At 47.8% G+C, this 26,631-nt stretch overlaps 1 long non-coding RNA gene across 2 annotated transcripts in view; it reads left to right on the top strand.

The window, feature by feature from the left end:
• The window catches only part of LOC134521162 (uncharacterized), a 59,684-nt gene extending 33,468 nt beyond the window's left edge, over positions 1-26,216 (top strand). For both annotated transcript variants that reach the window (XR_010072660.1, XR_010072661.1), the window contains exons 6-8: positions 9,262-9,523; positions 24,460-24,529; positions 25,615-26,216. This is a non-coding gene — a long non-coding RNA (uncharacterized LOC134521162). The remainder of the gene's footprint in view (positions 1-9,261; positions 9,524-24,459; positions 24,530-25,614) is intronic.
• The last annotated feature ends 415 nt before the right edge of the window (positions 26,217-26,631 follow it).

Raw genomic sequence — 26,631 nt, 5'->3', positions numbered from 1 at the left:
CAGGGTGAAATTTCTCTCCTTCCTTCCTAGGTGGGCCCTGAAGATGGTGCAAACCTTCTCCTGCCAAGGATGGGCTACCTGGGCGTGGAAGGAGGGGGTGGTCTCACTTTCCTATAGCAAAGTATATGCACTGCACTGGCAGCAAACCTCACTTGAGGACATTTTCATCTGTGGCCTGCTTTCCTCCTGGAATGTGACTTTTAACTATACCTGTGAAAGCTGATCATATTCAGCAAGGCGACCAACAGGTTTCAGATGTTAATGCTCTTCCGCATCTCCTTAAACGACTGTCCAGACTGAACAGGAAAGAGGGATTGTAGAGCCCAGCTTTCCTGGGGCCCTGCCAGCGGCTTGCAGCCAACAAGGTGTTATTTTACTATGGTTATTTTCCAGAATTAAAGTGTTACCTTACTAAATATTGACCTTTGAGACACCTCCTTGCCTGTGGCCTCAGCTCGCGGGCAGCAGGGAATTCCTTCCTCTCCTGGTTGTTCTTCCAGTGTGGTGGTGGTGGTGGTGCTAATGGGGACACCTTGACCTCCTTTTGAAGGAAAAGCTGTCTGAGATGCTGTTGTGCTGTCGGTGTAGGCTGGGCACACTCTGGGCTGCCTGAGCGTGGGACATGCTGGGGGGATATCTGGAAATGCTGCCCTCCTTGGAGGGTCCTGGGCCATGAGTAGCTCAAATCTGGGGAGCTCTGGGCATCTCCAGGGGGACCTGGTGAAGTTGGAAGTCACACAGAGAGGTGACATCACCAGGGCTAAGGTGTAAATGGTGATTTTTAGCTGCAATTGCCCCAGGTCCACTGGAACCCTTCTTATAGGAACCTTGCTGGTTCTGGCTCTGAGTTTGCCTCTCGTCTGTCAAAGATGGATAAAAGCATTTCACCGCTTTGTAGGATAATCCCGGGTTAGTCTGCAGTGGAACTGTGGATTTAGCCCTTGAGCTCCTCTGAAAACTGAGCACACTGGTGCAAGAGCATCTCTCCCTTGGAAGATGGGGAGAGATCTCATCTGGGAGAGCAAAAATCCAGGGAGACAGTTCTTGGATTGCCGTCCTGAAAGAAAGATGAGCTGTTTTAGCAGGGACTAACATGTTCACCTGCAGAGGTGTGAAACCTCCTGAAGTATTTTTGGGGTTGGTGCTGCGGGCAGTCTCCAGGGAGAGGAGATATATGCACACATATAGGAGTGCTTGGGTCAGCAGGTGCTTGAAGCAGACCTACTGTTGGCTTTACCAGGGTAATTTAGAGATATAATTCTCTTGGAGAGGCAGAGGTAAAATGCTGTGCGTGGAGGAGCGGGCAGAAAGAGCATATGTGTGGTCTGGCAGGGATGCCACAAGCTATAAAACCAGTGATGCTGCCTTTGGCCATGGGAGGGGAGAGGGAGGAGAGGTGCCTGCGCCTGCCCACACCTCCGCACAGAGCCCTCAGACACTTGTGGAGCATTTCAGCTCTCCTCCGGCCTCCTTGGAGGCACTCAGCTGACTCACTTCTCAAGTCTGGCCTGTCTGATTTGACCTCTGTCTCTGGAGAAAGAAATGGGAGGGCTTACTGATGTGGGTTGAAAGCCCTTCCGTGTTTCTCCTTGGATCCTTTCCCAGCCTGTATCGATAGGCAGGTCACCTTTCTTTGCTTTCAAAGTTGATGGCTTTATGTTTATCATCGCAATATGTCTCTCAAAAGTTAGCCAGGAGAGATGACTTGCATGCTAGTCTACCAAAGAAAGATATTTTTAAAGTAATCATCTCCATTACAGATAAATGGAGTAGAAAGTGGGTGATGGATAGTACATTTCTTTCTGAGAAACTTCACGTAACTAGAATATCGCTGCATTAAACTGGACTGAATGTTATAATAGTCATCCAGTGAATTGGAGAGAAGCACTATTTTCAGCCTAGCATTAATCTAAATGGAAACTTTCTCCAGGTTTTAAATTATTTATTCCTCTGCTGTCTTGCAAGTTCAAGACAACTGCGGTTTTAAGAACAGCTCTAATCCACTTCATGAAGGTTTTGGGTATGGAGAGGGATCAGCGGTGCAGCTGCAGAGAAGCCGGTCCTGCTGGGGCGGGAGGGTGAACCACCGAGACCATTTGTTAATTGTGCGGCGCGTGCCGGGGAAGACAGCCTGGAAGTCAGCTGAGACCTTACTTTCATTCCTCTTTGATAGACTCTCTTGTTGGAGCTCTATCAGAAAAATGGATTGGATCATATCAACTGCTCAGGCAACTGCCACAGGGCTGTTAATGAAGATTTCAAGCTATGAAGGGTATCTGGCCTGGCCTTTCTTCCTTGGACAGCATGGGGATAAGGTCTCCAGTCCCTGAAGGGTGCTACAGGAAAGCCGGGGAGGGGCTGTTTGCAAGGGCATGTAGCGACAGGACGAGGGGCAATGGTTTTAAACTAGAGCAGGGTGGGTTCAGATGAGACATTAGGAAGAAGTTCTTTACACTGAGGGTGGTGAGACACTGGCCCAGGCTGCCCAGAGAGGTGGTGGAGGCCCCATCCCTGGAGACATTCAAGGCCAGGCTGGATGAGGCTCTGAGCGACCTGATCTAGTAGAAGATGTCCCTGCTGACTGCAGGGGGGTTGGACTAGATGGCCTTTTGGGGTCCCTTCCAACCCAATGCATTCTATCATTCTATGACTCGTGACCTCCTCCTAAATCCCCCTCTCCTCAGCTGGAGAAGCTGCTTTGTGGGTTTTGTCCTTAACCATCTCCTGAGGAATTTTATGCCATCCTCTGGCTGCTACAAAAACTGGAGCGGGGAGAACATAGGGTAAAATAATAACAGGCAATTAACAAAAGAGAAAGTTCTGAATTCCTCCATGTTGGATAAACGCACACTCAGTTGCCATATCGTTTGCGTGTAGTCTCACCCTGCACGGCACTGCGAAGCTCTTCGCACTCCTCAGGGTTGTTGGGAGCTACTGGATCTTTGTGGGAGGCAGATTGCAAGGAGTCCTCTGAGAAGGTGGCATCTGCTTCTGGAAAATAAGCAGAAGACATGGGAGGAATAGGGCCTCCACTCTTAGTTTCTGCCTTCCTATCTTTGTTTTGGGAAAGAGGTATGGGAAAGATTTCCAACAGAAATGTTTTAATTGGAGCCACTTTTGGCTCTTCTCAGCCAACAGCATTCTTTTTTTTTTTTTTTTTTTTTTTTTGCGTGTAGCACGACTGTTGGTAACTTTGAAAAGTGGGCAAAGCTAATTTCAGATGTTTCTTCTCCTAGCCCTGAGGATTTTACTTTACGAGAGAGTGTGGTCTCTTCAGTAAAGCAAAGTTATTGGTCTGGCACCACTTTCGGCAGCTTTCTCAGCAACAGTGCACGTGTCTGGGGTACCAGAGATCTGGTGATCCCCCTCTGCTGAGGGCATCGTGGATTTTTGAAATGATGAGATGGAGAGGTAGGAGCAGAAGGACCACTGGTGCAATGAGAGCTTATCCTGGGGAGCAATGCAGTGGGACAAACTCTTGACTTCTCAGTGGGGAGACTGGGAAATGAGCCCTACGGCCCCGGGCTGTGACAGCGGCTGTGCGTGACCCGCGAGCACGAACACTTCCCGCCGTAGAGCGGCGGCTCCTGCAGGCAGGGCCTGGTGTGTGCTGGCCGAAAGAAAACACAGTCGCAATTTACAGCTGCGATGCAAGAACTGGGTGGTAAAAGTTTTATGGACTTCTCGTGGGAGCCAGAGCAATAGGGTAACTGTAAATCTTGGAGGCGATGCCTGTAGTCTTCTAAAGAGAGAGCATGCCAGTGATTTCAACAAAGTGCTTTCTTTTAATAGCAGTAACTATGCCTACAGCATACAAATCCACCCTGTGTCCGACTGACTCCCAAATCCATCTGTAGCCATATCCTGTGCAGTGCCTGTGGATCCACAAGATGGCACTTGGTCCTCGTATTACTCTGAATTTGCTTTTTCCTCTGCTCCAACTTGGCAGATGCTATAAATGGTGACTGTCTGGATGTCTGGGTGTTACTCTTCATTCTGAGTTAATCCTTTTCTTTTTTAACTTGCTGTTAATTTGGAAATTAGTTGTTGGAAATCGGTAATGCTAAAATGCTCTGAAAGCAATTAATAGAATAGACTCAGCTGTGACCCACACCTAGGGTTACAGTTATTTGTAAAAGAGAGTCCTTTGGGAAAGCTTACACCCGAGGTACAAATATTTTAATGACATCTAATTGGATTTTGAAAAAACTTCTGAGCATTTTAACTTTGTGCTTTAGTGTTCAGTCTCATCAAATGTGTGTAGTTACAGCAATGTATAAATCCAGAGTGACGGGGGATTATTCCGAGATGTTGGAAGCCCCCCCTCAGCAGAGCGTTGCTGCTGGCTCCGTTAGAGAGCAGAGAACACCTGGGGTGACGGGGACTGTCCTCTGTAGTGTGAACCCTGAAAATGAATCCCAGCAGGTGTAAAGAACAAGAGAAAAATCAGTGGGAGGGGCTAATGCTAATCAGAGTAATAAAGACAACACCACACGTTCATCTTCTGACACAGACGTTAAAATAGATATGCTAGAGCAAAATGACATGTAGAAGAGACAAGGGACTCTATAAAACTTTTTTTTAAATAGCTAGTCTACATAAAACTACCTCTAAATTTTGGATTTTCTTCCATTTGATTTCTTTCTCCCCCAAATGGGTAGTTGCTCTGCTTTGGAGAAACAGAGGCTGAAGGTGGGTATTTGCCGCTGAGACTTCAAAATCTGTTTTCTTCACACAGGGAGAAGCAGTATCTGTTCTTGGCAGTCCTAGCCTCTTCCAGGCCGGCTCGTAGTCCCACATCTGGCTCCTGGTCCTTAATGCAATGTCCGACCAACATTTCCTTGTCGTTTGGTCCAACTGTTTGGCATCTGCAGCTTCTTGCTGAAAGGCAGCTGTAACTGAGTCGGTCATTGCTGCTGCTTTGGACTGTGTGTTCCAGGTTTACACAGCACGTTCATTCAGCGGTAACTTCCCGCTGCCCTGGTTGTTGCGCAAAGGTCTCTTCTCCTTTTTGTTGATGTAGTTTGGCTTTTGATGCAGGTCTCTGTCATTTCAGAGTTTCTTCTCCCAGTACAATGCTCCTGAGAAAATGGACTGGAGAACCTTCTGTGGAAAAAAATGGTGCTTAAACTTAGTGGATGTTTCTGGGGTCATCTGTCTTCACTTTTCCAAATGGCTCTATCCATACCAGTGCAGTTTTATTCCCCTTCCTGCCAGTTCTCCAGCGGGAATATTGGAGTCTGCTCATGTGTTTTTCCCCCCACAGTGAATTTCTCACTATTGGCAGTGGGAGATGGTGGCCCATCTCCTGTTCCTAGGGATGTCTGTGTCCGTTAAAGACAAAGGGATTACTCTAGATTGAAAACGAAGCTTTCTGTCGTATTCAGTAGTGTTTTTATTGAAACTGTAAATCTGCAAAATGTTTTGGAGTTGCCAAAATGTCTTGTGCTGTTCTTCATTTCAACTCAGACCAACAAACCCAAATGCCAGTTCTGACCGTATTGCGAAGTTTTAACTCCTAGCACTTTCTTTCCATTTCAGTTGGGAAAATTCCATACTATAGCTTTAAAAAGCCTATATTTCATTTGAAATATCATGAGTTTTCTGAAAAAAACCACAAACCAACCAAAAATACGCTTCAGTCTGCCAGAACACTCTTTCTTCTCCTTGGAAACTGCACTTGCCCTTCTCCATATCGAATTTCTAAAAAACTGTACTCCTGCCTGGAATTAGTGTGCTAATTTGATTACAGCTCTGAAGTCTGCTTATGCTCCCTGTTCTCCTGTAGACTGGGATGAGCCAAGGCAGGATTTTGCCATTTTTGGTCCCGTAAGGTGGCCGACACAGACCGGCTTTGTTTGTTTAGCAGAGCGTTTGCACTAAATGACACCAACAATGTTAAGTAATGAACTTTGCTGGTACATTTTGATGAATTTCAAAGACCAATTAAACCAAGAAGAGCACAAAGTAGTGTCATATAAATATTTAATGTAAACTTATGGATTACATTGTTCTGGAGACTGCTATCAGCGGCACTTTGAAACCACATGTGGCTCATGATCGCTAGACAGAGCCAGTTTCAGCCAGAGATGAGTTCAGACTCCTCTAATAAATGCCCCTCCAGGGATCGCTTTGAAGTGGTAAAATTTTACGAGTGGCTAAAAAATCAGAGTTCTGCAGTCAACAATAAGCACCGTTGTATTTCCTCTCTGCCCTAACGAAAAGGACCGAATATGTATTTTTAGTACCCTTCTCCAAAATGAAGGTCGGGTAGCACAGCTTTGAGAGAAAAATGGTAAACAAAGCAAGGGGTTCACGGGGAACGGGAGCCTTTGTAGCTGGCACCGGTCTCCAGATGCTCTTAGAGCAATGGATTTGGAAGGAAGCTCTTTGTACCAGCTGCTGGCAGTGACGTGCGCCTGGGCTGCAGCAGCCACTGTTCGGCTCCATGTTACCCAAACGGATCGATCTCCATGTGTGCTGCGAGTACCAGGGAGAACAGCACGTTCTGCCCTTGGGTTTTATGAGCTGGTGCCGCTGGCGCGGCCGCGAAGCCCCCACCCGCCGCTAAGTGCGGTAAAGTGCCTGCCCCTCTTTGCTCCTCCTTCTCCGCTCTCGGTTTCTCTCTCCCCGTTTTGGCAATCGGAGGCAGAATGAGCTCCAGGGGTAGCCTTGATGGCTGGGAACCACAGAGGTGATCTCTGGGCAGGAACTTCCCACAGGTTAAGGAGAGGCTGGTGGAAGACCGCACAGGACAGAGAGCACTTAAAGAGGGAGAGGAGAGGATGATGAAGCTATATACCTGCTAGAAGAGGGTCTGAGTGGCCCATCCGCTTAACTAAAAACAGTGGTAGGAGACTGTTTCTAGCACACACCGCTTCGTCAGAGCATTTCACCCCGTGCTGTAGGACTGCTGGAGCTGTGCCCATTTCCAGGTGGGGATGCTGAGGCCAAGAAGGGCGGTGGCACCGTGGAAGCCGAGAGTACAGCTCCTGCCTGCCGACTCCTGTTGCATCCTCCCTTATCAGCCAGGGAACGCAGCCAAGAGCGGAAGGTTTCCTGCGTGGAAGTTAGAGCTGTGTCTAATGAGGCTTCCTAATTGCATTTGGATTCATGTAACCAGTCAGGAGCACCTGAAGGTAGCATCTCTGCTTCTATAAACCCTCCCTCCATAAGAAGGGAGTCTCTTTAGGGTGCCAGATCCCTCCCTGCACGGGCATGCTCCCCAAACCACAAGCAAGTTCTCCCGGGTTAGCCTCACCAGTTCACGACTGGTCATGACTTGGCCTGCTGAATGTCTGCCATGCACCTTGTGCAAACTTTTTTTTAGGAAAAAAAAAAAAGTTATAAGCGTCAATTTGCAGTTAAAAGAGTCTTAAGGAATTGCAACAATGGCAACTTAAAATCTACATTTCCAGAAAGTTTTATAATGCCGGAGACATCTGTGTTTTGCGCTGTACTGGGTTTTATTTTCAATCATTTTTCTCATTAAAAAAATGTGTGTATCTCATTATGTCTTCATATCTGAGCCAGCATTTAATTCTCTGATTGCATATGGTTGGTACAGCATGTGCCATTACACCCACCAAAATAATGAAATGACAGTTCCCTTTGCAAAGTAGAAGACTAGAAATAACTTTCTGCTGAGAGATGCTATTAATTTTTCTCTCTCTTTTTTTTTTTTTTTTCCTTCCCCCTCCCCCCCAAAAAAAGTGAATAGCTAAATGGCCATGATTCAGATCTCAGAAAGTGTTTTCTGGCTTGTCTGTGACTTGACATGTAAGGGCTGCACTGCAGCTTTGATATTTATGGTATATTATACCCATGTAAGAGTTATTTTAAGAGGCTACGAGCAACAGCTGCCTTGTGTTTTATGCATTATTTATCGGCCTCTTATTCTTTCCTTTATGCTGCGGATTTTTATTTTTTTCTATATCTTCCCCCTTGATGTTACAAAGTAATTGGCCTAATAACGTAATTTGTGTTGGGAAGATGTTCCCTGTGGCGGGGGCTGGGATGCAAGCGGGCAGGGCCCGGCTGGTCCCCAGCACCCGGGAGGTGGCTGCGGTGCCGCGGAGCTCCGTCAGCGGTAGATGGCTCTGTCAGCTCTTCCTCGGGAAACCACTTTATCAGAGCACCTGGAGTTTTCCCAGGCTTTTTTTTTTTTTTTTCCCCAAACTTTATTGCTGCTGTTCATCTTGCGTTAATTATCGTCCCCTCCGCCTTAATATTTCCTCCACTTTGGGAAAGCTTGTCTCTTCCTAATCCAGAAAATGTCTCGTGGTTTGTAAAAAGGATGTAAAATTAATGTGAAACCAGTGAAAGGCAGCGTCAGGGTTATAGAATCATGGAATGGTTTAGGTTGGAAGGGACCTTAAACATCATCTAGTTCCAACCCCCCTGCCCTGGGCAGGGACACCTCCCACCAGACCAGGTTGCTCCAAGCCCCGTCCAGCCTGGCCTTGAACACCTCTAGGGTTCTCCGCTGGCTGGAAAACAGAGCGTGAAACCAGCGCTTCTGGCCCAGCAGCATCAGCTTGCGAAGGGCAAAAGATCTCCCATTAGCCCAGGGCAACAAATACCCATCTGCTAAACACGTACGCAGCAAACCCCTGGTTATGCCGGTGTGCAGCAGTCCCAGTTACCGAGGAAGGGGTTTGTGGGTGGGAAGCTGCCCTTCACATAGGATGGGGGGAGGATTATTTAACAGAAATGCTGCAATATTTAGGGTTTTTTGGTGGGTTTTTTTGGTTTTTTTGTTTTTTTTTTTTTTAAATTTTGAGTTTAACTACTTCATTTTCCTTGCTAATTATGTGTCGTGTATGCTCTTGTAGGAGCAACCAGCCTGTCAGCTCTCGTGTTGGCCGCCTTGTGCCTGTCTCGCCTCATGGCAGATATTCCCGTTGCTCATCCCAAACAGGAGGCAGCTCCTTTAGGGGAAGAGCTGGTCCAGAAAAGCCACAGCACTCCTGCTGTGTGCTGCGGAGTCTCAGCAGTGCTCTGGGGCTCGGGATGGGCGAACGGAGCAGAGGGGCCCGTTTCTCCGTGTCTCTCCATTCCCTGCACTCACAGATCGATTGGAGTTATTTTATCCAAACCTCTGTGACTTGTTTTGTTGCCTTTATCTCCCTGCTGCAGTCGAAGCTCCTGGAGATAATAAAGAAGCAGCTGTATATTCACCCCAAAGGTATCGGTTACAATTTAATAATATTTTTCCCTTATTGCTTTCCCCCCTCCCCCGCCTTTCCACATGAACTGCAGTGACGTCCCTCTGAGCAGCTGTCTCCTTCCATCGCTGTTTTATCGGGTGCCCTCTGGATTTAGAGCGGTTCTTCGCAAACTCCTGCGTCCGCACGTCGGTTGGCTTATGGCTGTGCAGTTTGGGCAAGGATTGGATGACTGTTTTCCAGTGGGGAAGGCTCAGCTGCAAGCATCGAATCACGTGGAAAAAGACACGTGCCAACCAGCCCAAAAGTCATCCCGAGCCTCATCGTGCCAGCGTTGTTTATTCCCATGTACTTTGGTGAGTGGATCTCAACAAAGTGAGACAACCCCAGGAAGTGGGTGGGTGTTTGTTCAAAGGGAAGTGAAAGCCAAATGTGCTTTTCAACAGGGTTCACCTTTCAGGGTGCCAGTTGTTGTGAAGTGAGCTGTTTTCTAGGCTGTCTCTGCTCTTTGAAGCTACGTTTTTTTTTCCCTGATGTCGACAAGGCACCTGGGAAACATGGCCCCTAATCCATCCCTTACCGCATTTGTTACATTCTGCAGTGACACATCCTTTTTACTTCTTCTAACAGGTGTTTTTTAAATAAAAGAAAAGGCAGACTTCTTAGCGGCAGCTTGGTTATTCATCAATATTATTAGATTCTCCCTTCCCTCTCCCGAAGCTAGGAATAGAAACCTATGAAATTGCTGTGGAGGATGCGCTCTTAAAACAAAGCGCCGAGTAAGGAGGATGGGAAAAACAGCTGAAATACAGAAAGAGGGTTTTATGTGCCAGTGTAGGGGGAATATTACATTTGATACTGGGTGTATGAGCTGGCAGGACCTGGTCGGGAGCAGCACGAGGGAGCGGGGAGGGTCCACCATGCCCGTGCCCTGCTGCCGGCGAGGGACTCCCCTCTCACTCCAACAAGGTCGGTCATGAGAGTGAACGCCTGGCCAGACCTGGCACGGCAGAACAGCTGCTTTTGAGAAATATATTGGATATTTTTTTTTCCTTGCTTCCAAAGCTGAGACATACACAAACCCAGAGAAAAGGCCGTGCCTCCTTGAAATCTTGGCGAGGTATTTTTCTCACGTGGCGGGGGCACGGGCAGCTTGTACCAGGGCGGCTGTTTGCAGGTGGGGTTGGTTGTGTGGTTGTGTTCCAGCTGATTTGCCCCAAATGAATCAGGGAGTGGAGGCAGCCACGGAAATCACTGCACTAGCAGCCCACCAGGGCTGGAGGTGGTATGGAGCATCCCTCCCAGTTTGATCCGAGAGGGTGATTGCCTGCTGGCCCAGCCTTGGGAAAGGAGCTGAGCCCCGGAGAAGTGCTTTTACAGTGTATTTATCACTAGTGCCTGGTCAGGTCACGCTTTCTTTCAGTGGGTGACTTGAGGAAAGTAAGTCTGCAAGTGAGAGATGTATCCAGGCTGCTGTGAGTTTGAGCAAGAGCTGGAGGGAGAAGTACTTGAGTCTCCATCACACCCAGTCATGGCCACAGGTGGATTTCCAGTAAGAGCTTGTGGCTTGCTGTCTTTTGGAAGTGCTTTTTAGCCTTGTCCCAGCCAAACACAAGCCTTCTTGGCTTTGTTTGTCTTTCCTGTGGGAAAATTCTAGTTGGGCAATGCCTTGTCTCTCATGTAACAAGCAGAGAAATAAAAAAGCAGCCCTTACTCCAAGCTCATCAAACTATAAACACAGGACAGTACAGGAGGTGTTAAAGCTCCTCCTGCAATTACAAACTGAGGTGTGAAGGAGGAATTGGAAAAACTGCAAGGTCCAAGTGCTGTACGTGACAGAGAACCAGTGCTCCAGCCAGCACAGGGAGAGCAGCCTCCATCCTTCGGCTGTGGCTGCTTTGCTTTTTCACAACCTATGACACTATGGAAACACAGCTGCGGTTACGTTTCTGCTGCAAACACATAGCTCACAGATGTGGTACTGCCTAGGAAAGTCCCGGGCTTCCCAGGAAGTTATTGTGCTGGGTTTCTCCCACCTTTCTGGCCTGGGTTAATAAGGGCACAGGGTGCTGGATGAGAAAACGTGGAGCTTTTCTCTTTGCAGTTCTCACAGGCGCAAGTTTCACCTGTGGTTCAGTGTTTAACTAAAATTAAAGCTGACAGCTTTTCCCTATAAATTAAATTAATGAGATGTTTGAACTGCTGCTAAATTGTTTGTGCAGCTCTTTGCTGCTTGATATTGTGCTCCCTTCCCATGGACACCCTCCGCAGCTGCACTCCCTCCCCTGCCCGTGCTGGGATTACAAGAGGGGTCGTTACTGGTGTGGGGAGAGACGGACACGCAGAAACTCCCTGCTTCGCACAGAGCCACTCCTGTGCAGGGAAAAAAAAGTTTACTTACTACAAAAAAATAATTAAAAACTGAGAAAATCCTGCCTTTTTAATCAGGCAGGATGCTTTTGCTGGTGGTGGCCTAAGGGCACTGTACAGCAGCAGTGCTGGGTGACGGTGACGGTGCTCTAGGTGGGTCTCTCCACTCTGCCCATTTCACTTTGACCTTCTCAACTCATCCTCTTCCAGCCCCTTGCCACCCATGGCCATCTCCCAACAGCAGCACCACTCTGCCCTTGTCATCACTTTTCAGTTAAAATGGGCTGGATTAGCAGAAGGTACTAATGAGCTTGTTTAGGCCAAAATGGGATAAGGGATCTATGTAGCCAGAAGTAGGAGCTTTGCCCCCTGGTAGAGCGGGAGGCAGTGAGGTCTGTTTGCCGGTACCACCAGCTGCAGGACCTCAGTGGCTTGATCCAGCCTGGGGCCAGCTGGGAGAGGTGGCAGGACCTTGATGATTACAGGACACTTGCCTGGGGTAAATAGGGCTGGAGCCCCTCTGCTGTGAGGACAGGCTGAGAGAGTTGGGGGGGTTCAGCCTGGAGAAGAGAAGGCCCCAGGGAGACCTCAGAGCCCCTTCCAGTCCCTAAAGGGGACACAGGAAAGCTGGGGAGGGACCTTTATCAGAGAGTGGAGCAATAGGACGAGGGGGAATGGTTTTAAACTGAAAAACCGGAACTTCAGGTGGGATATGCGGAAGAAATTATTTGCTGTGAGGGTGGTGAGCCCCTGGCCCAGGTTGCCCAGAGAAGCTGTGGCTGCCCCATCCCTGGAGGTGTCCAAGGCCAGGCTGGACAGGGCTTGGAGCAACCTGGTGTGGTGGGAGGTGTCCCTGCCCAGGGCAGGGGGTGGCACTGGATGAGCTTTAAGGTCCCTTCCAACCCAAACCGTTCCCTGATTCTATAAATCTGCTCCCTGAGTAGCTCTGGGAGGGTGGGTAACAGCTATGGGTTGTTAGCATTTTCATCCTAAAGAACTGCAGCACTTGGAGGAGAACATCTACTCTATGGAGCAAGCAGAGCAAGCAAGTTATTTAATGAATAACAACCTTGTAGAAGACAAACTTTTTAAAATGGGAGTTTGTGTGATTTAGTGAAGCTTCCTGAGCGCTCCCTTTGCTGTATCTTTGCAGAGAAAGACTTTTCTTCATAATAGCACAATTCCCCGTAGCAGAGTAAAGATGCAGTCGTGACCTGGGAGCTGTGGTTGCCCAGCTGAGGCCGGGAGAGAGCACATTAGCTCTCTGTTGCTTGAAAATTAATCTGAGCAAGTATCACTGTCAGAGGAGTTAATAGCTGTAAAACAGATAGGAAAGCAAAATGCAGGTAATGAGGCTGTTTTACATGTACATCTTAAGAGGGTTTTAGCTGTGGTCTGATACCTCAAGGAACCAGTTTGTGGCCAAAATCTGTGGTTTGTAGTAAAACCAGTGTTTTTAAAAATTTCAGGTTTAATTTTGTCTCTTCTATCCCATTTGCACTGCATCTCCATTACAGTCCAGGATGGATGTAGAAAGTGTTGTTGAGTAAGTGCTTACCCTCTTTTGCTACCATTTGAGCCCTGGTTGCATCAGTGGAAACGGCACCCAAATGAGCACATCGCAAGCCTGGAGTGCAGGTGGAGCGAGCAACAGTTTCTTTGCAAACACCTGTGAATTAAAGCTGGTTACTGTATTCCATTCCAGTAAGGGTAAAATTCTTGTGAGGGGAAATAGTCACGACCATTGCTCAAACAAATATAGTATCCCTTGGGCTCCTGGTAGTATTGCAAAAGTTAAGCCGAACAGCAAATTGCCAAACAAGAATAAAATGTGACCAAGTATAGTCATTTGCCTGATGGAAGGGGAGCGGTTTTCCAGCAGAATGGTTTAGCATCCAGGACTCCCCTGCTCCAAGGGGCTGAAATTGGACTGAGTGTATAGTTGTGTGTATCTGGTGGTCTCTTTGCCGCTGACATTCCCATCAGATCAATGTTTCCTTGGGGAATCCGGGTGCTGTTTTATAACCGGAGTATTTTTTTTGTTCTTTGGGAAAACATAGACCTCTGCTTCTTGCTGAATCATCAAATGAATAGTTCATCCATTAAGTTGTTTTCAAAATAGCATCCATTTCCCTCTCTCTGGTACCATATTCTGCTTAATAAATGCAAACACAGTACAGGGAGGGTTGAAAGAAGCAAATTAGAGATCCGTCTAGAGCAAAATATCCTTCATGCAGGGAGCAACTCAGCGCAGAAGACAAAAATGAACGTATTGTACGGACGTGGCCTGCAGACCTTGCAGCTCACAGGCCGTTGGGTTGTGAGTGACCGAGAAGGGAGAAGGCGGGTAAGAGGAGAGGGACCAGAAGGCAGGAGAAGGTTGTTGTGAAGGGGGAGCAGGCAGCGTGTGTGGATTAAACTTAACGAATATAGTGCATTCTATTGGATAACTCTGTGTGAGTTGTCTCTACCCGGGCTTTCCAGTTTGAACGGCCCCCCAAAATTACTGGGTGTCCAGCTCCTGTTTAATTATTGGCATAGGGATACCTCAGGCAGATTTCGGTAATCTCAGCCTTTTGGGCTGATGCGGTGTTTCTTCAGGGTTGCCAATGAATTTTGTGTCCTCCCCTGTTTGCATTTTAATCTGAGATTTACAGCAAACAGCAAAGAGAGATGCCAGAGGGCAACTTTTCAATTCTTAGCAAAATAAAAATACGTGCCAGGATTCATGCATATATTCATGTGGACACCTGTGTTATTGAAACACATTTCCTTTGCTATTTGTGATGTATTTACTTGAACCATTCTAAAATTCAACTAATGCATAATACTGAAAAACCTCCTGTGGAGCTTGGTAGGAAACATGAAACTTTATTTTGTGCTTGGAAATACTGCGCTATATATTACCTACGTTCCCTTCAAGCACTTCTAGCACTTTTTATTCTTGGCTGGAACCGGTGCAAACCCTGGAGGGTCTCAGCAGGCTCTGAGCAGAGCAAAGCCTTAGGGGTCAGTACTTGTTTCTAAGCCGTATTCCTGGGCAGTTCCATTTTCCACCTAGTACTGAACTTACCTTCAAGTCTTGTCTGGCTATTTGAGATGCTCTCTCATCACTAAAATGTTTGCACCTTTGCTTAGCTTGTTTAATTTATAGATGAGATCTCCCCCCGATCCCCTGGTATCTTCTTTTTTCAGTTGATTACAGGAGCTTACGCTCTTCTCAGACTCGTGTTACAAGTGACTAACCCTTCCAGGGAGATATTAGCCCTCTAAGGACCTTCCCTCCGTGACTTTGAGGAGATGCTGGGAACGTCTGACAGACTGTTGAGACAGAGGAGTAGAGTAGGGAGGAATGGGATCTTTATTTATGGTGTGATGTTTAGTGGGAAGTGCGGTGAGGTCCTGACTCACTGCTCAGACACCCTCCTATTTATCTCCTCCTATTTAACATGTGTCTAAAATGTAGCTCTAAGCACATGTGCAGAACTTATTGCTGTAACAAATCTTGTCAACCTGAACAATGTTTGAGATGAAGAACAGGAAGAGAGGCCTTCAAGTCAGAGCCAAGGAAGGATACCAGAGAAGATTAATAGGCCATGTCTGGATACATTTGTGCGATGGTATCACGTTGTCACCCGTGTCCTGCTGGCGCAGGTCCCTGGCACCAGGGCTTTGCTCCAAGACCACATTGCTGCGAGGAGCTTGTGGCGCAGCCCGAACTCAGGAAAGCTCTTTGGAACTAATGAAGATAATCAAGAGTTCCCATTCCGTGAAATCGCAGTGCACCGGGCCCTTCCTGCAGATGTGATTGAAACCTATGAAAACTCGCCTTGTTTGCTACCGGGAGGCTGAGGCAATGGCACTCGTTTGATCTCTTCCAGCCAAGCCCGGGTTCAAGCTCTCTTACCTGTGAAAAATCGATAAATCAAAATGTTAGAAGGTGCCATGCTGATAATTGATTCTTCCAAGAATATTTTCCCCAAAGCTTAAACTATTTCCAACAACAAGAAGTTGTAATGAAGACTAAGTGTATTTATGAAGTGAAATCATTAACAATGGATTAGCCTGTGGAATCCAATTTCCTGTTCCATCAGTGATGCTAACACAGACTGAAATTCCATTGACGTATTGGGCATCATTGCCATCCTCCTAACTGGGAGAAAAATTATATTTGCCGTTCTCCACTGGCTGCACTTCACAGGCAACTCCATCTTATATAAAGGATCAAGCCAGAGTCTTAATGGAAAAAGTATTTACAAGAAAATAAATGTGCACATAAATATTTCACAGGCATCTCACATGTGCTTTGTGTTTCATCATATTTAATGCATGAACGTAACTGTTTCACTTGTGTGGATTTTTTCCTCTTAAGCAATGTCTTAAGGAGCTTAAGGTAGAGAAACACGCTTACGTGAATGTCTTTAAGGTTTTATAAGATGATATATGGAAGGGGTACAGGAAACCTTCTCCTAAGCATTCTTTTTCTTAAAGAACAGAACTGAAAGAACTCTTTCACCGCTTTGTAAGTATTAAGGACTAAAATCCAGGTGTGTGAAGCCCTGGTCCCTGCTTTTATGCTCCATGCTCTCAGCCCTGCTGTGGCTTTCCCTCTCCCTAGAGGAGGGGGGCTCTGGCTTCCACGCAGCTCCTGGAAATGGGCTTCACAGGCAGCAGCAGGGAAGCGGCTGTCATTTTGGATAGCCAGTTCCACGCCAGGGGACCAAACCACCTCAGGCAGAGCAGAGATCTGGACTAATCTGAACCCCAGTGTCATCTGCAAGTGTTGCTGCCTTGCTGCTCATTGCTCTCTTCTCCCAGCCCCTCAGGAAATACATTAAGCAGCAGGTGATCTTAGAATCATAGCGTTGTCTAGGTTGGAAGTGACCTTTAAGATCATGGAGCCCAACCGTCAACCTGATGCTGCCAAAACCACCACTACCCCATGTCCCTCAGCACCATGTCTGCCCGGCTTTTAAATACCACCAGGGATTGTGATTCCGCCACTTCCCTGGGCAGCCTATTCCAATGTTTGTTTCTTCTATGAAGAATTTTTTCCTATTACCTATCCCAAACCTCCCCTGGCACAACTTGAGGCCGTTTCCTCTTGTCCTATCGCCTGTTTCTTGCGAGAAGAGACTGACCCCTCCTTTCAGGGAGTTGTAGAGAGCGAGAAGGTCTCCCCTCAGCCTCCTTTTCTCCAGGCTGAACACCCCCAGCTCCCTCAGCTGTGGGTTGTTGTCTGGACTTGTTCTCTAGACCCCTCTCTCTGGGGAAAACTGACAGTTTAATTCTTCTCCTTGCTTCCCAAGTGCTCTCCCTCCTTCTACCCCTAGGATCGTATTTTAGCGTCTGAAGTAGCCTTTGGTAGAGGACTCTGCTGGACTGCAACAAGGTTGTCCATATGATGTATCTGGTGGTGACTGAGACAAGGTGCTCTCTCTGGGTGTAGTAAAGCTGCATCTTTAGCCTTCTTAGCACAGAATAAATACAAGCTACCATGTGTTAGGTCCTGCGAGGGGCTCCTGGCAGTTCAGTGTGGTGCACTGTCATCACGAGGTCAATACCGTGGTGCTTCGGGGTGTTATATAGGTCTGCAAACAGCGTGCTTAGTTGCATATGCTGGTGGTTAAATTTTTTTCTCTGAATTGTTCTCTGCCAGAATAATGTGGTTTGGGAAAATCCTCAGGAGATGCTGACGGTCAGGAAAATCAGCTGCTGTGCACTTGTGGGGGGTGGTGGTTGTGGTGTTACTCCATGTGCAGCCCAGCAGGTACCAACTTCATCTCCCCGAGCACAGGCAGCAGGGCTCTGTCTGTAAATAGTGCCTTTCTTCAGTTATCAGACCACTGTCCTAAACCAAAAATGAAATATAAGATTTTGGTCCAGTGTTATAACTATGCAGTGATTGATACAAAAGGAAACACACCCACACCCAACATTTTGTTTAGGGAAAAGTAATTTTTGTAAATGTTATTTTAAAAATAAGGACATGGAAATTTTAACTTGAAATACAAAACAAACGTGGCTTTGCTGTAGGCTTTTAGTGAAATCTATTTCCCTCTTCCTGCCAATTACAAATGCCCAAACCAATCCATTTCCAATCCAGCTCAAGGTGACCAAAAGGTAATTCAAATAGAAGATAAGACCTTATTGCATTTGGACTTGTCTTGAGTTTTAATACCTGCAAGCATGTTACTTTCTCATCACGTAAACTCTAGAGAGAGGAAAGATTATTATTATTATTTTTTTAAATGCTGATGCTAAAATTCTCTGTTAGCTCTGAACATTTCTGCTACGAAAGTTGTCACGTTACCTCCCACGGCCACCTCTCCCACCGACACAGAAGCCGGGGAGCCAGGTGGCTGTGTTCATAGTGCACCAGATTAGCTCGAGCTGCGCATGAAGGAGGCTTTGCTGTGATAAGCACCAGAGTTTGCCTCTGTCACCCCCCCCACCGCCCCCCGGAGCAGGCTGACCTCACCGGAGGGCTGGAGGAGATGGTGTTCAGAGGAAAGATTTACTAGGGGAGGTCTGTCTCAGTCCTTAGTGCTTCTGCCTTTTAACAGAATGATTAAATACAAAACTAAATCAGGTTAAGCAGCCAACAGGGGCTTTACTCCTCGCCTCCACTTAGTACACAATGTAGTCAGCGTGTGATGCCGGGTAACTTTGCTGTTTCCTTGGAATAGCCCTCTGCTTTGCTTTTGCTGAAATCCAGGAAAAGATTTCCCCCTGCCCCGACAGTCAGGTCCTAGTTTTAAATTGCACTATGGAAATAGCTAATCAAATGCAGCTTCTGCAGAGTTTGGGGCTTACTCCACCCCTGCGGTGCTGCAGGATGCAAACGCAGCCCTGCTCTCACCATCCATTGTAGTGCCGGTGAAGATGTTCAACCTACTGTGCTAATCGTGTGGAGCTGGGTTACCTTCTTCAGCAGTTGAGTCATCGCGTATATAATATGAAATCACCGTTTGTGTCTCCAGTGGTTCCCTCAGAGGCCAAAGCAGTGAGGAGGAACATCCATCAAGTACCCCAGTCTGCTGCTTTGGAAGCTCTGATGGCCACCATCCCTCCCGGGCGGGCCAGCAGCTGCGGCTGGGCCAGGCTGGGCTGCAGGTGGCGATGCTCGGCAGGGAATGTGTGGCTCCATCCCTGGAGAGGAGGCTGGATTTGGAGCCTTACTGCTCAGATGTGGGCTAGAAATGTGCAGTCTGGGTCCTTCCTATTTGGACATGGGTGTGGGAGGGGGAAGCAAGCACTGCAGCGGGGACAGTGGTGTGGCACAGTTAAAATCAAAAGAAAAACGTGTGATGAAGAAGGAACTAATGAAAGGGAAAGAAGTTGTCAGTGCAGAGGCAGGTGGGTGTGAGATGAGAGCCAGAGGGTTTTGGCATCCAGGAGGGCTGGGGGCTCGCAAAAAGGGAGGGATGCTCGCTAGTTGGGGCATGTGGGCTGGTACCAGTCTGCAAACCGAACTGTGCTGGGGATGCTCAGAAGGGCTGCGAGCCCCCGAGAAGTTCTGCCTCGGAGCAGCCCCTTCCCCATGCTTAATGCCATGCTCTGGAGGTTGAGGGTCCTGGATGTGATTCCGTGCCTCTCCAGAGGGAGCCTGGGGGCCTTAGGTGAGAACAAGTTGCCTTGAAAAGCCCACTCTGTGACTGGAAAAGAAATCTATTTCTTGCCATTAAGGTATTCAAATTGGAATGTGCCATATGCAGCATTTCCCCATGGGATGCAGCCAGCAGATGCATTGGCAGTCCCCTGCAGCCCACAGTGGGCAAAACAAATGCTCGCAAACACAATAATAACCGTTCTTTGAAATCTGGGCCAGTCTCAGCTCTGCCTGTATAACTTGGGAGGCTCTGGGATGTGTCCGAGATCACACGGGAAGTCTGTGAAGCGGGGACTTGAATTCCTGTCTCTCCATCATATGGTGATGCTGTAACAAGTAGACCATCCTGGAATAACAGCAGTGAGGAGAACAATATTTAAATGTATATCCTACCGGGGAGGTAGACTAGGGGTTGAATGTATCTGATCGGGTATCGAGTTTTAGAAGAGGCTCTGTGGCTGAAGTATGGGGTGGGGAGAATTATCTGATTTCTTTTGTGTTCTTCAATCACCTACAGAATATCAGAAGGTCACGGGCAGGGGGAATTCTTCTTAACGCTGAGACTCTACTCTTAATGTCATGGTTGTGTTCTGCACGTCAACATCAAATAGTCTGCAGAAAAATTATTCTGTTTAGAAAAGCATCAAAAGCTAGCTTCAGAGAATAATGCATCAAGACCAAGTACGTGCTCCAGCATTTTTGAAGTTGCCTTCATACTCATTAGACTTTAATGATATGATGAGTGACTTTTTGTCTATCAAAAGTTGCAGAGACTTCTAACTTTCTAAGCACCTTGCACATCACTAATGTCTGGTTTCGGTAGTCCTCCCTATTGCATTACATTTTGCTTGTGTGCTTTTAAGCCTTTTATTACACAAAATGAGGCCTTTTGCTGGGCAAACTCCAGTAATTTACGAATTCTGGAGGCTTTTTCCATTTACAAATCAAATGGAGGAATTAAATTGGATTGGGACAATAAACATCCAGGGGATGGTAGGAGATGCCGTCTTCTGAAGCGTAGCCTTCATCTGGCTTAGCTGCACAGATGCAGTGTAACAAATCAGCTCTGTTTACCAAAGTGCTCCGGGTGTTTGCCGTGCTGTGTCCCTAAATGTCATTACTGTGAAGCACGCAAACTTCCTGCAGGTGCACCAGGCTCAGTCTTTAGCTGTTTTTAGGGGAGGTAACAGATTTCTGATCCAGGCAGCTATTTCTTTTTAAAGAGGGATACTGTCTTCAAAAGTTAGATGTTTGATGTAAGGTAATAACTGGAAATGAAGGCCACAATGAGCTGATCCTCTCCGCTGCTTCTCTGCAGCCCCAAGCTGAGTAAGGAGATGGTACCAGGCCCTTGCTTTTTCTCCTAGGATGCTCCTGCTCTGTACATAAGGTGTTTTGGCTGTATTGGAAATACCCTATGGCTTTCTGGTGGCATCACCCCCCAAAACTTTGCAGTACATCCATGCTTATACGAGAACCAGTTGCGTGTGAGGGTGGTGAAAGCCAAAGCCAGGTTTCACAGGTTTCAACCCCAAAGAGGCAAACCCGACTCGTCCTTGGGACAGCCTGGGAGCCGCCAGCAGCCTGGGGACTCTCTCAGGTCTGGTTGGAGTTAGCAGAAATCCTGTCTTTGTGCTTTCTTGCGTCTGCATTGGGGAAAAGGTCTTTTCTACAGCTCTGATATTAAGCTCTTCTGTCACACGGAGCTTGCATATAATAGATAGAGGATGCAAGTTATTGGTTTCCAGGGAATAGCGTATGCAGTGATGTTCTTCTTTTTATTATTATTTTTTAAAGTCAGATGTCTCCATTACTCTGATAGCAAGGAAAGTGAACAAGCTGCATAGTCTTTGGTGATGGCCACCTCTTCCCTCCCCTCTTACATACAGGGAACAGGGACACCAACCAAGTTTCTCCCCTGTGGTACGACTGGGTGCTTGGCTCTGGCAGTACAAGGAAAAACCATCCCTGCTGCTCTCCAGCTGGAGGTGGCACTTCTGCAGGCAGAAAAGGAGCAACCAAAGGAAAAGATATCCAGGTTTTCTGGCTGAGGTAACTGAACCTATTCTTTGCAACCCTCAGCCCTCTGCTACCTCTTCCCTACAGTTCAGCTGGGTATTCTGTGAGTTCTCTGATTTTCAAACCAAGCTGCTGTAAGCCTGTTGCCCTGGGGTTGCGCCAGCAAAGTTTTTGCCATCCCAGTGGACCTTGTAATGGCAGGAAAAGAGAGCAGTGCTGGGATCCGAATCGGAGCTGATGGGCAGCACATCTCCAGAGAACATCCTCCTCTTCCCTAGCGAGACATGGGGCACACAGGTATCGGTAGGTGGGAGCAGCTGCACTCACTGCTGTGGGAGAGAATTAATACCACTTAAAATGAATTATGTGCTTGAGATAAACTACCTCCTGCAAGTGCGTTGCCTCAGAAGAGTCTATGGCTTGTATTGAAGAGCATTGACAAGGTATTCAGGCTTCTGCGAAATCGGGAGAGATTTAAACTTGTGAAGGAACTGCAAGTTCTCATGTTTCTGGGAGGTCTGGGTTTCTCTAATCCCCGTCTCTATTCACTTACATTCGTTAGAGACAGGCCCTGAAATGGCGTAGTGGGCTGTGTGCATGCTGAATCCATAGCTGAGACAAATTCATTTATCAAGTGTCAGTCTTGAACACAACTGACCACCTGGCTCTGAAACGCCGGCATGCAGGTCCTCCGGCAGGCTGGGCGGGAGGGCCGGGCAGGTCATGGGAAGATCGTGCTTGTCTCTGCTTGTGCAAGCTCTTCTGGCTGCCTTTCAGGGATGGCAGAGGGGCCGCTCTTGCCTGTGCTAGTATTGCAGCTAGAGTGGTTAGTGCTTTGCACTCACAGAATACTTTGGGTTGGAAGGGACCCTTAAAGGTCATCTAGTCACCCCCCCTGCAATGAGCAGAGACATCTTCAACTAGGCCAGGTTGCTCAGAGCCCCGTCCAACCTGGCCTTGAATGTTTCCAGGGATAGGGCGTCTCCCACCTCTCTGGGCAACCTGAGCCAGGGTTTCACCACCCTCAGTGTAAAAAATTTCTTCCTGATATCTAGTCTAAATCTACCTTCTTTTAGTTTAAAGCCATTAACCCTTGTTCTATCGCAGCAGGCCCTGCTAAAAAGTTTGTCCTTATCTTTCCTGTAGCCCCTTTAGGGACTGGAAGGGGCTTTAAGGTCTCCCCAGAGCCTTCTCTTCTCCAGGCTGAACCCCCCCAGCTCTCTCAGCCTGTCCTCACAGCAGAGGGGCTCCAGCCCTCCCAGCATCTCTGTGGCCTCCTCCGGCCCCGCTCCAACAGCTCCGTGTCCTTCTGCTGTTGGTGCCCCAGAGCTGGAGGCAGCACTGCAGGGGGGTCTCACAGAGTGGAGCAGAGGGGCAGAATCCCCCCCCTTGCCCTGCTGCCCACGCTGCCGGGGATGCAGCCCAGGCTGCGGGGGCTTTCTGGGCTGCCAGCGCACATTGCCGGCTTATGTCAAGTTTTCATCCACCAGTATCCCCAAGTCCTTCTTGGCAGGGCTGCTCTCAATCCCTACATCTCCCAGCCTCTATTGATACTGGTGGTTGCCCCAACCCAGGTGCAGGGCCCCTCACTTGGCCTTGCTGAACCTTATGGGATTCACAGGGACCCACTTCTTGAGCCTGTCCAGGTCCCTCTGGATGGCGTCCTGTCCTTCAAGTGTGTCAACTGCACCACTCAGCTTGGTGTCGTCCCCAAACTTGCTGAGGATGCACTCAATCCCACAGTTTCTGTCCTTGATGAAGATATTGAACAGTACTGGTCCCAGTACAGACCCCTGAGCAGCACCATCATAACTTTCTTTTGCAGTTCTGGAAGCACCAGGCCCATCTCCTGCTGTTACAGTGAGCATCAGAGCGGTCCAAAATGCTTCTCAGCATGTTCCTCACTGACTTTGCAAACACATTGCTTGAAAAACCTGCTGGTTATGAGGTCAGGTTGGAAGCGATTGGCAGTTTAACACCTGCTTTGGAAAAATGTGCTTGTCATAAAGTCATGTTTGTCAATGAAGCCAAGCTGCAATTAAACATTTGAATTGCTGGAGTAAATATGCTTGTAAAATGATATGGAATTAACTCATGGAGCTGTGGTGACATGGCATTTGTGTCTTGTGGCTTCCACAGATACACACGACAGTATTTTGCAAACACTGTATGTCACCTGAAATATATTTTTGCTACTTCAGGAATAATAATTACACTTAAGTGTGTTCTGCACAAAAACATTCCTTAAGCATTTGTTGAATGATGAAAACTAAACAGGTTTTCAAAGGTCATTGCAGCTTTCTTGGCTCTAATCGTCAATGTTTCCCAAACCAGAGGGGGATGAAAAAGGAGGCAGAGAAAGCCCCTGGCCCAAGGTTCTGTGCATGGAATTTTGTGATATGCTCCAGTGAGCGCAGTTAGCTCAGGGCAAAAGGCTGGGGTATGTACATGCCCTGTCAGCAGCAAGGCTGGTTGCACCCATGTTGGGTAAGGTAATGAGAGACTGGTTGGGGAGATACGGCCTTGAAATAGTACTGAGAGAAAGGAGAAAAGGGAAAGTTCAGGAGAGAGCAAAGGACATGAGTAAACAGTTCCATCCACGTCAAGCAGAGGGGCTGGAGGTGACAGATACGTGGGGGTGGAGGGTTGTTCCCTTCAGCACATGAAAGTACCCCTAGAAATAAGAAGTTGCGAAGAAAGGGACGCTAAACCTAAAGCGGCGCTTTCCTGATGGGACATTTTCCTTTTCCAAGTGAGGCCGATGGTTTGAAAGGGTCTGTCTCCAGCGCTGGGAGCAAACCAGGGCAGAGCCCTGCACCCGGTCTGCGCTTGGGCGAAGGCTGGATGTCTCCAGCGCTTCAGCCCCGCAGAGCACACCGAGTACTGGCCTCGGCTCAGATCCGGTGCCGACTGTGGAGGCTGAGTTCTTGCAGAAATCTGGCTCATCTTGTGTAGGAATAATTGAAACAGTCAGAATTATTATTCTCCCTCCCCAGTTCTTCTTCATATCAAATATGCATTTCCCCCCCTATGCTCTAATTAAAAACTAAAGGAGAGGGAGAGAGGAGGAGGAAACTAATAATGCCAATTACACATTTGGCTTACAAAAAAGAAAAGAAAAGCACACTCTAATGCGTTTGTGGACAATGAGTAGGAAATGATTCACGCTTAATAAACCTCTTTGCTGTTAATCTCCATTAACCTAGGCATTCTGTAACTTATATCGAAAAGTCTCCTCACTTTCTGTTGTGTTATTGCAGAGAATGAACTTGTGTTATTATTTTTTTGCAGGGGCTATTGAACCTGCTGCCTCTGGAGCACTGGGTTGCTGTGCAGATGGGGCAGCCTGGCTGTTGTCACGGTAAGAATATTTTATCACCGCGATGCTCCTTCCCCTCGCCCACTGCGATGCTGGGAGGACAGGAGGACCCAGGACATGCACCAGTGTCATGGAAGGGCTGTCTGCAGCTTCCCAGGTCTTGATGCAGGAGGGCTGCTGGGGTCACCTGCTCATTAAGATCAGAGAATCATAGAATGGTTTGGGTTGGAAGGGACCTTAAAGACCATCTAGTTCCACCCCCCTGCCCTGGGCAGGGACACCTCCTACCACACCAGGTTGCTCCAACCCCTCCAGGGATGGGGCAGCCACAGCTTCTCTGGGCAACCTGGGCCAGGGGCTCACCACCCTCACAGCAAAGAATTTCTTCCTAATATCCAATCTAAAGTTCCCCTTTTTCAGTGTAAAACCCTTCCCCCTAATCCCATGGCTCCCCTCCCTGATTCAGAGTCCCTCCCCATCTTTCCTGTGTCCCCTTTAGGGATTGGCAGGGGCTCTGAGGTCTCCCTGGAACCTTCTCTTCTCCAGGCTGAACCCCCCCAACTCTCTCAGCCTGTCCTCACAGCAGAGGGGCTTCAGCCCTCGCAGCGTCTTCATGGCCCTCCACTGGACCTGTTACAACAGGGCCACGTCCTTCTTTTGCTGAGGACTCCAGAGCTGCACTCTGATGTGATCGCTGATTGACAGGTGCTGCTAGAGGGGTTTCTGGGTGGATTCCCGCCACCTGAAGGGCTGAGGATGAGTCTGTGCTGGAGAGTTTAGAAAGGAACCCCAAGCTAAGCATCTGCCAGCCGTCCCGCCACCTCGCTGGAGGGCTGGGAGTACAACGGACGGATGTGATTAGCACACTGTGTTAAAAAAACATATTTTTCTAGCATGATGCACAGTCTTTCACAGCTTTCTCATCCCATGGAGTAATGCCCAGAAATTGATGTTACGCTGTTGTAATCGGAAAGGAGTGGGGGGCTGCAAGGGGCAGAGTGGATGTTGCTGAGAATCCCTCATGATTAATGATTTTCTTTCCAGCAGCATCATCTTCCACCCTCTCCCTTGCGCCTGGGCTTCAAACATCTAAAGTGTGGTTGGTTTTTTCTTTTTTTTTTTTCTAGTCTTGGTCTGTGACATTAAATTCCGTCACTGTTTTTCTGAAGCAGCTGTGGTGGCAGAGGCCAGGTGACTCATCCCGTCTGTAACCGATGGCTCAGGAGGACACAGATGCCATCAGTGTTACTGGGAGCTGCAGATGGATGATCCACGACCCTCCTGTGGTGCTGCTGCATGTGCGTGTGGCCGACTCGAGGAGAGCGAAGGTGTCTTTGCAGGCAGGGGATGAGCAGGGGCGGCGGCAGGGGATGTGTAAGAAGAGGAAAATGAGATTTTGGGGAAGAACCAACATCTAATGCAAGATGTCCCTGTGACTCCTGAAGCAACTCCCAAGAAAGCCCTGTGCTCTTGCTATGTCTGGATGATGGCTCTTCCCTTCTCTGCAATCTGCAGATCTTCCCTTCCGGCCCAGCTGGACCCAAGCTTTCAGAGAACGCCAGCATCTCTGGCTGAGATGTCTCCAACCCATGAGGTTCACAGGAGGGTCAAATCTTGATTAGATATCAAATCCTTCAAAGGAAACTTTCCCATTGATTTAATGCATTGGGTTTTTTTACCTCCAGTCAGGAGTTTTATCTCATTAGTTCTGTGAATCAAACCGTGCATCTGAAATCCTTTAATTTTCTTTCTGAGAGAAGGATATTTTAAATTCAGAGCTGGATAAAAATTAAAGCATGAACATTATCTGGCTGGATTGTAAGTCCTTTATGAGATATTCAGAGTGAAGTCTGTACAGCTGCACAATGTCATTCCCTCTTAGTGTAATCAATACTCTCCTCTCTCGCAGTGTTATTACAGGCATGTTACTCTTCTCTGGTTCTGGCCAGTGAATTTTGAAATATTGTTTGCATAAATTTGCCTGCTTCTCACTGTGTTTATTTGCCAATGCTTTTAATTATCCCCAAATCGGACTTTCAAATATAGCGGTTTCTCCCCTCGGTGATTGTTATGGAAATTTCACCTGGAAAATCAAAGCTTTCAGAGGTCGTTTTACTTTTGCCTCTTCCTTTTGATGAGGTCCT

Source organism: Chroicocephalus ridibundus, chromosome 9 (genome assembly GCF_963924245.1).
Source record: "Chroicocephalus ridibundus chromosome 9, bChrRid1.1, whole genome shotgun sequence".
Classification (NCBI taxonomy): Eukaryota; Metazoa; Chordata; class Aves; order Charadriiformes; family Laridae; genus Chroicocephalus; species Chroicocephalus ridibundus.
Note: the sequence above shows the minus strand (reverse complement) of the source record. Positions and strands in the feature narration are given on the sequence as shown.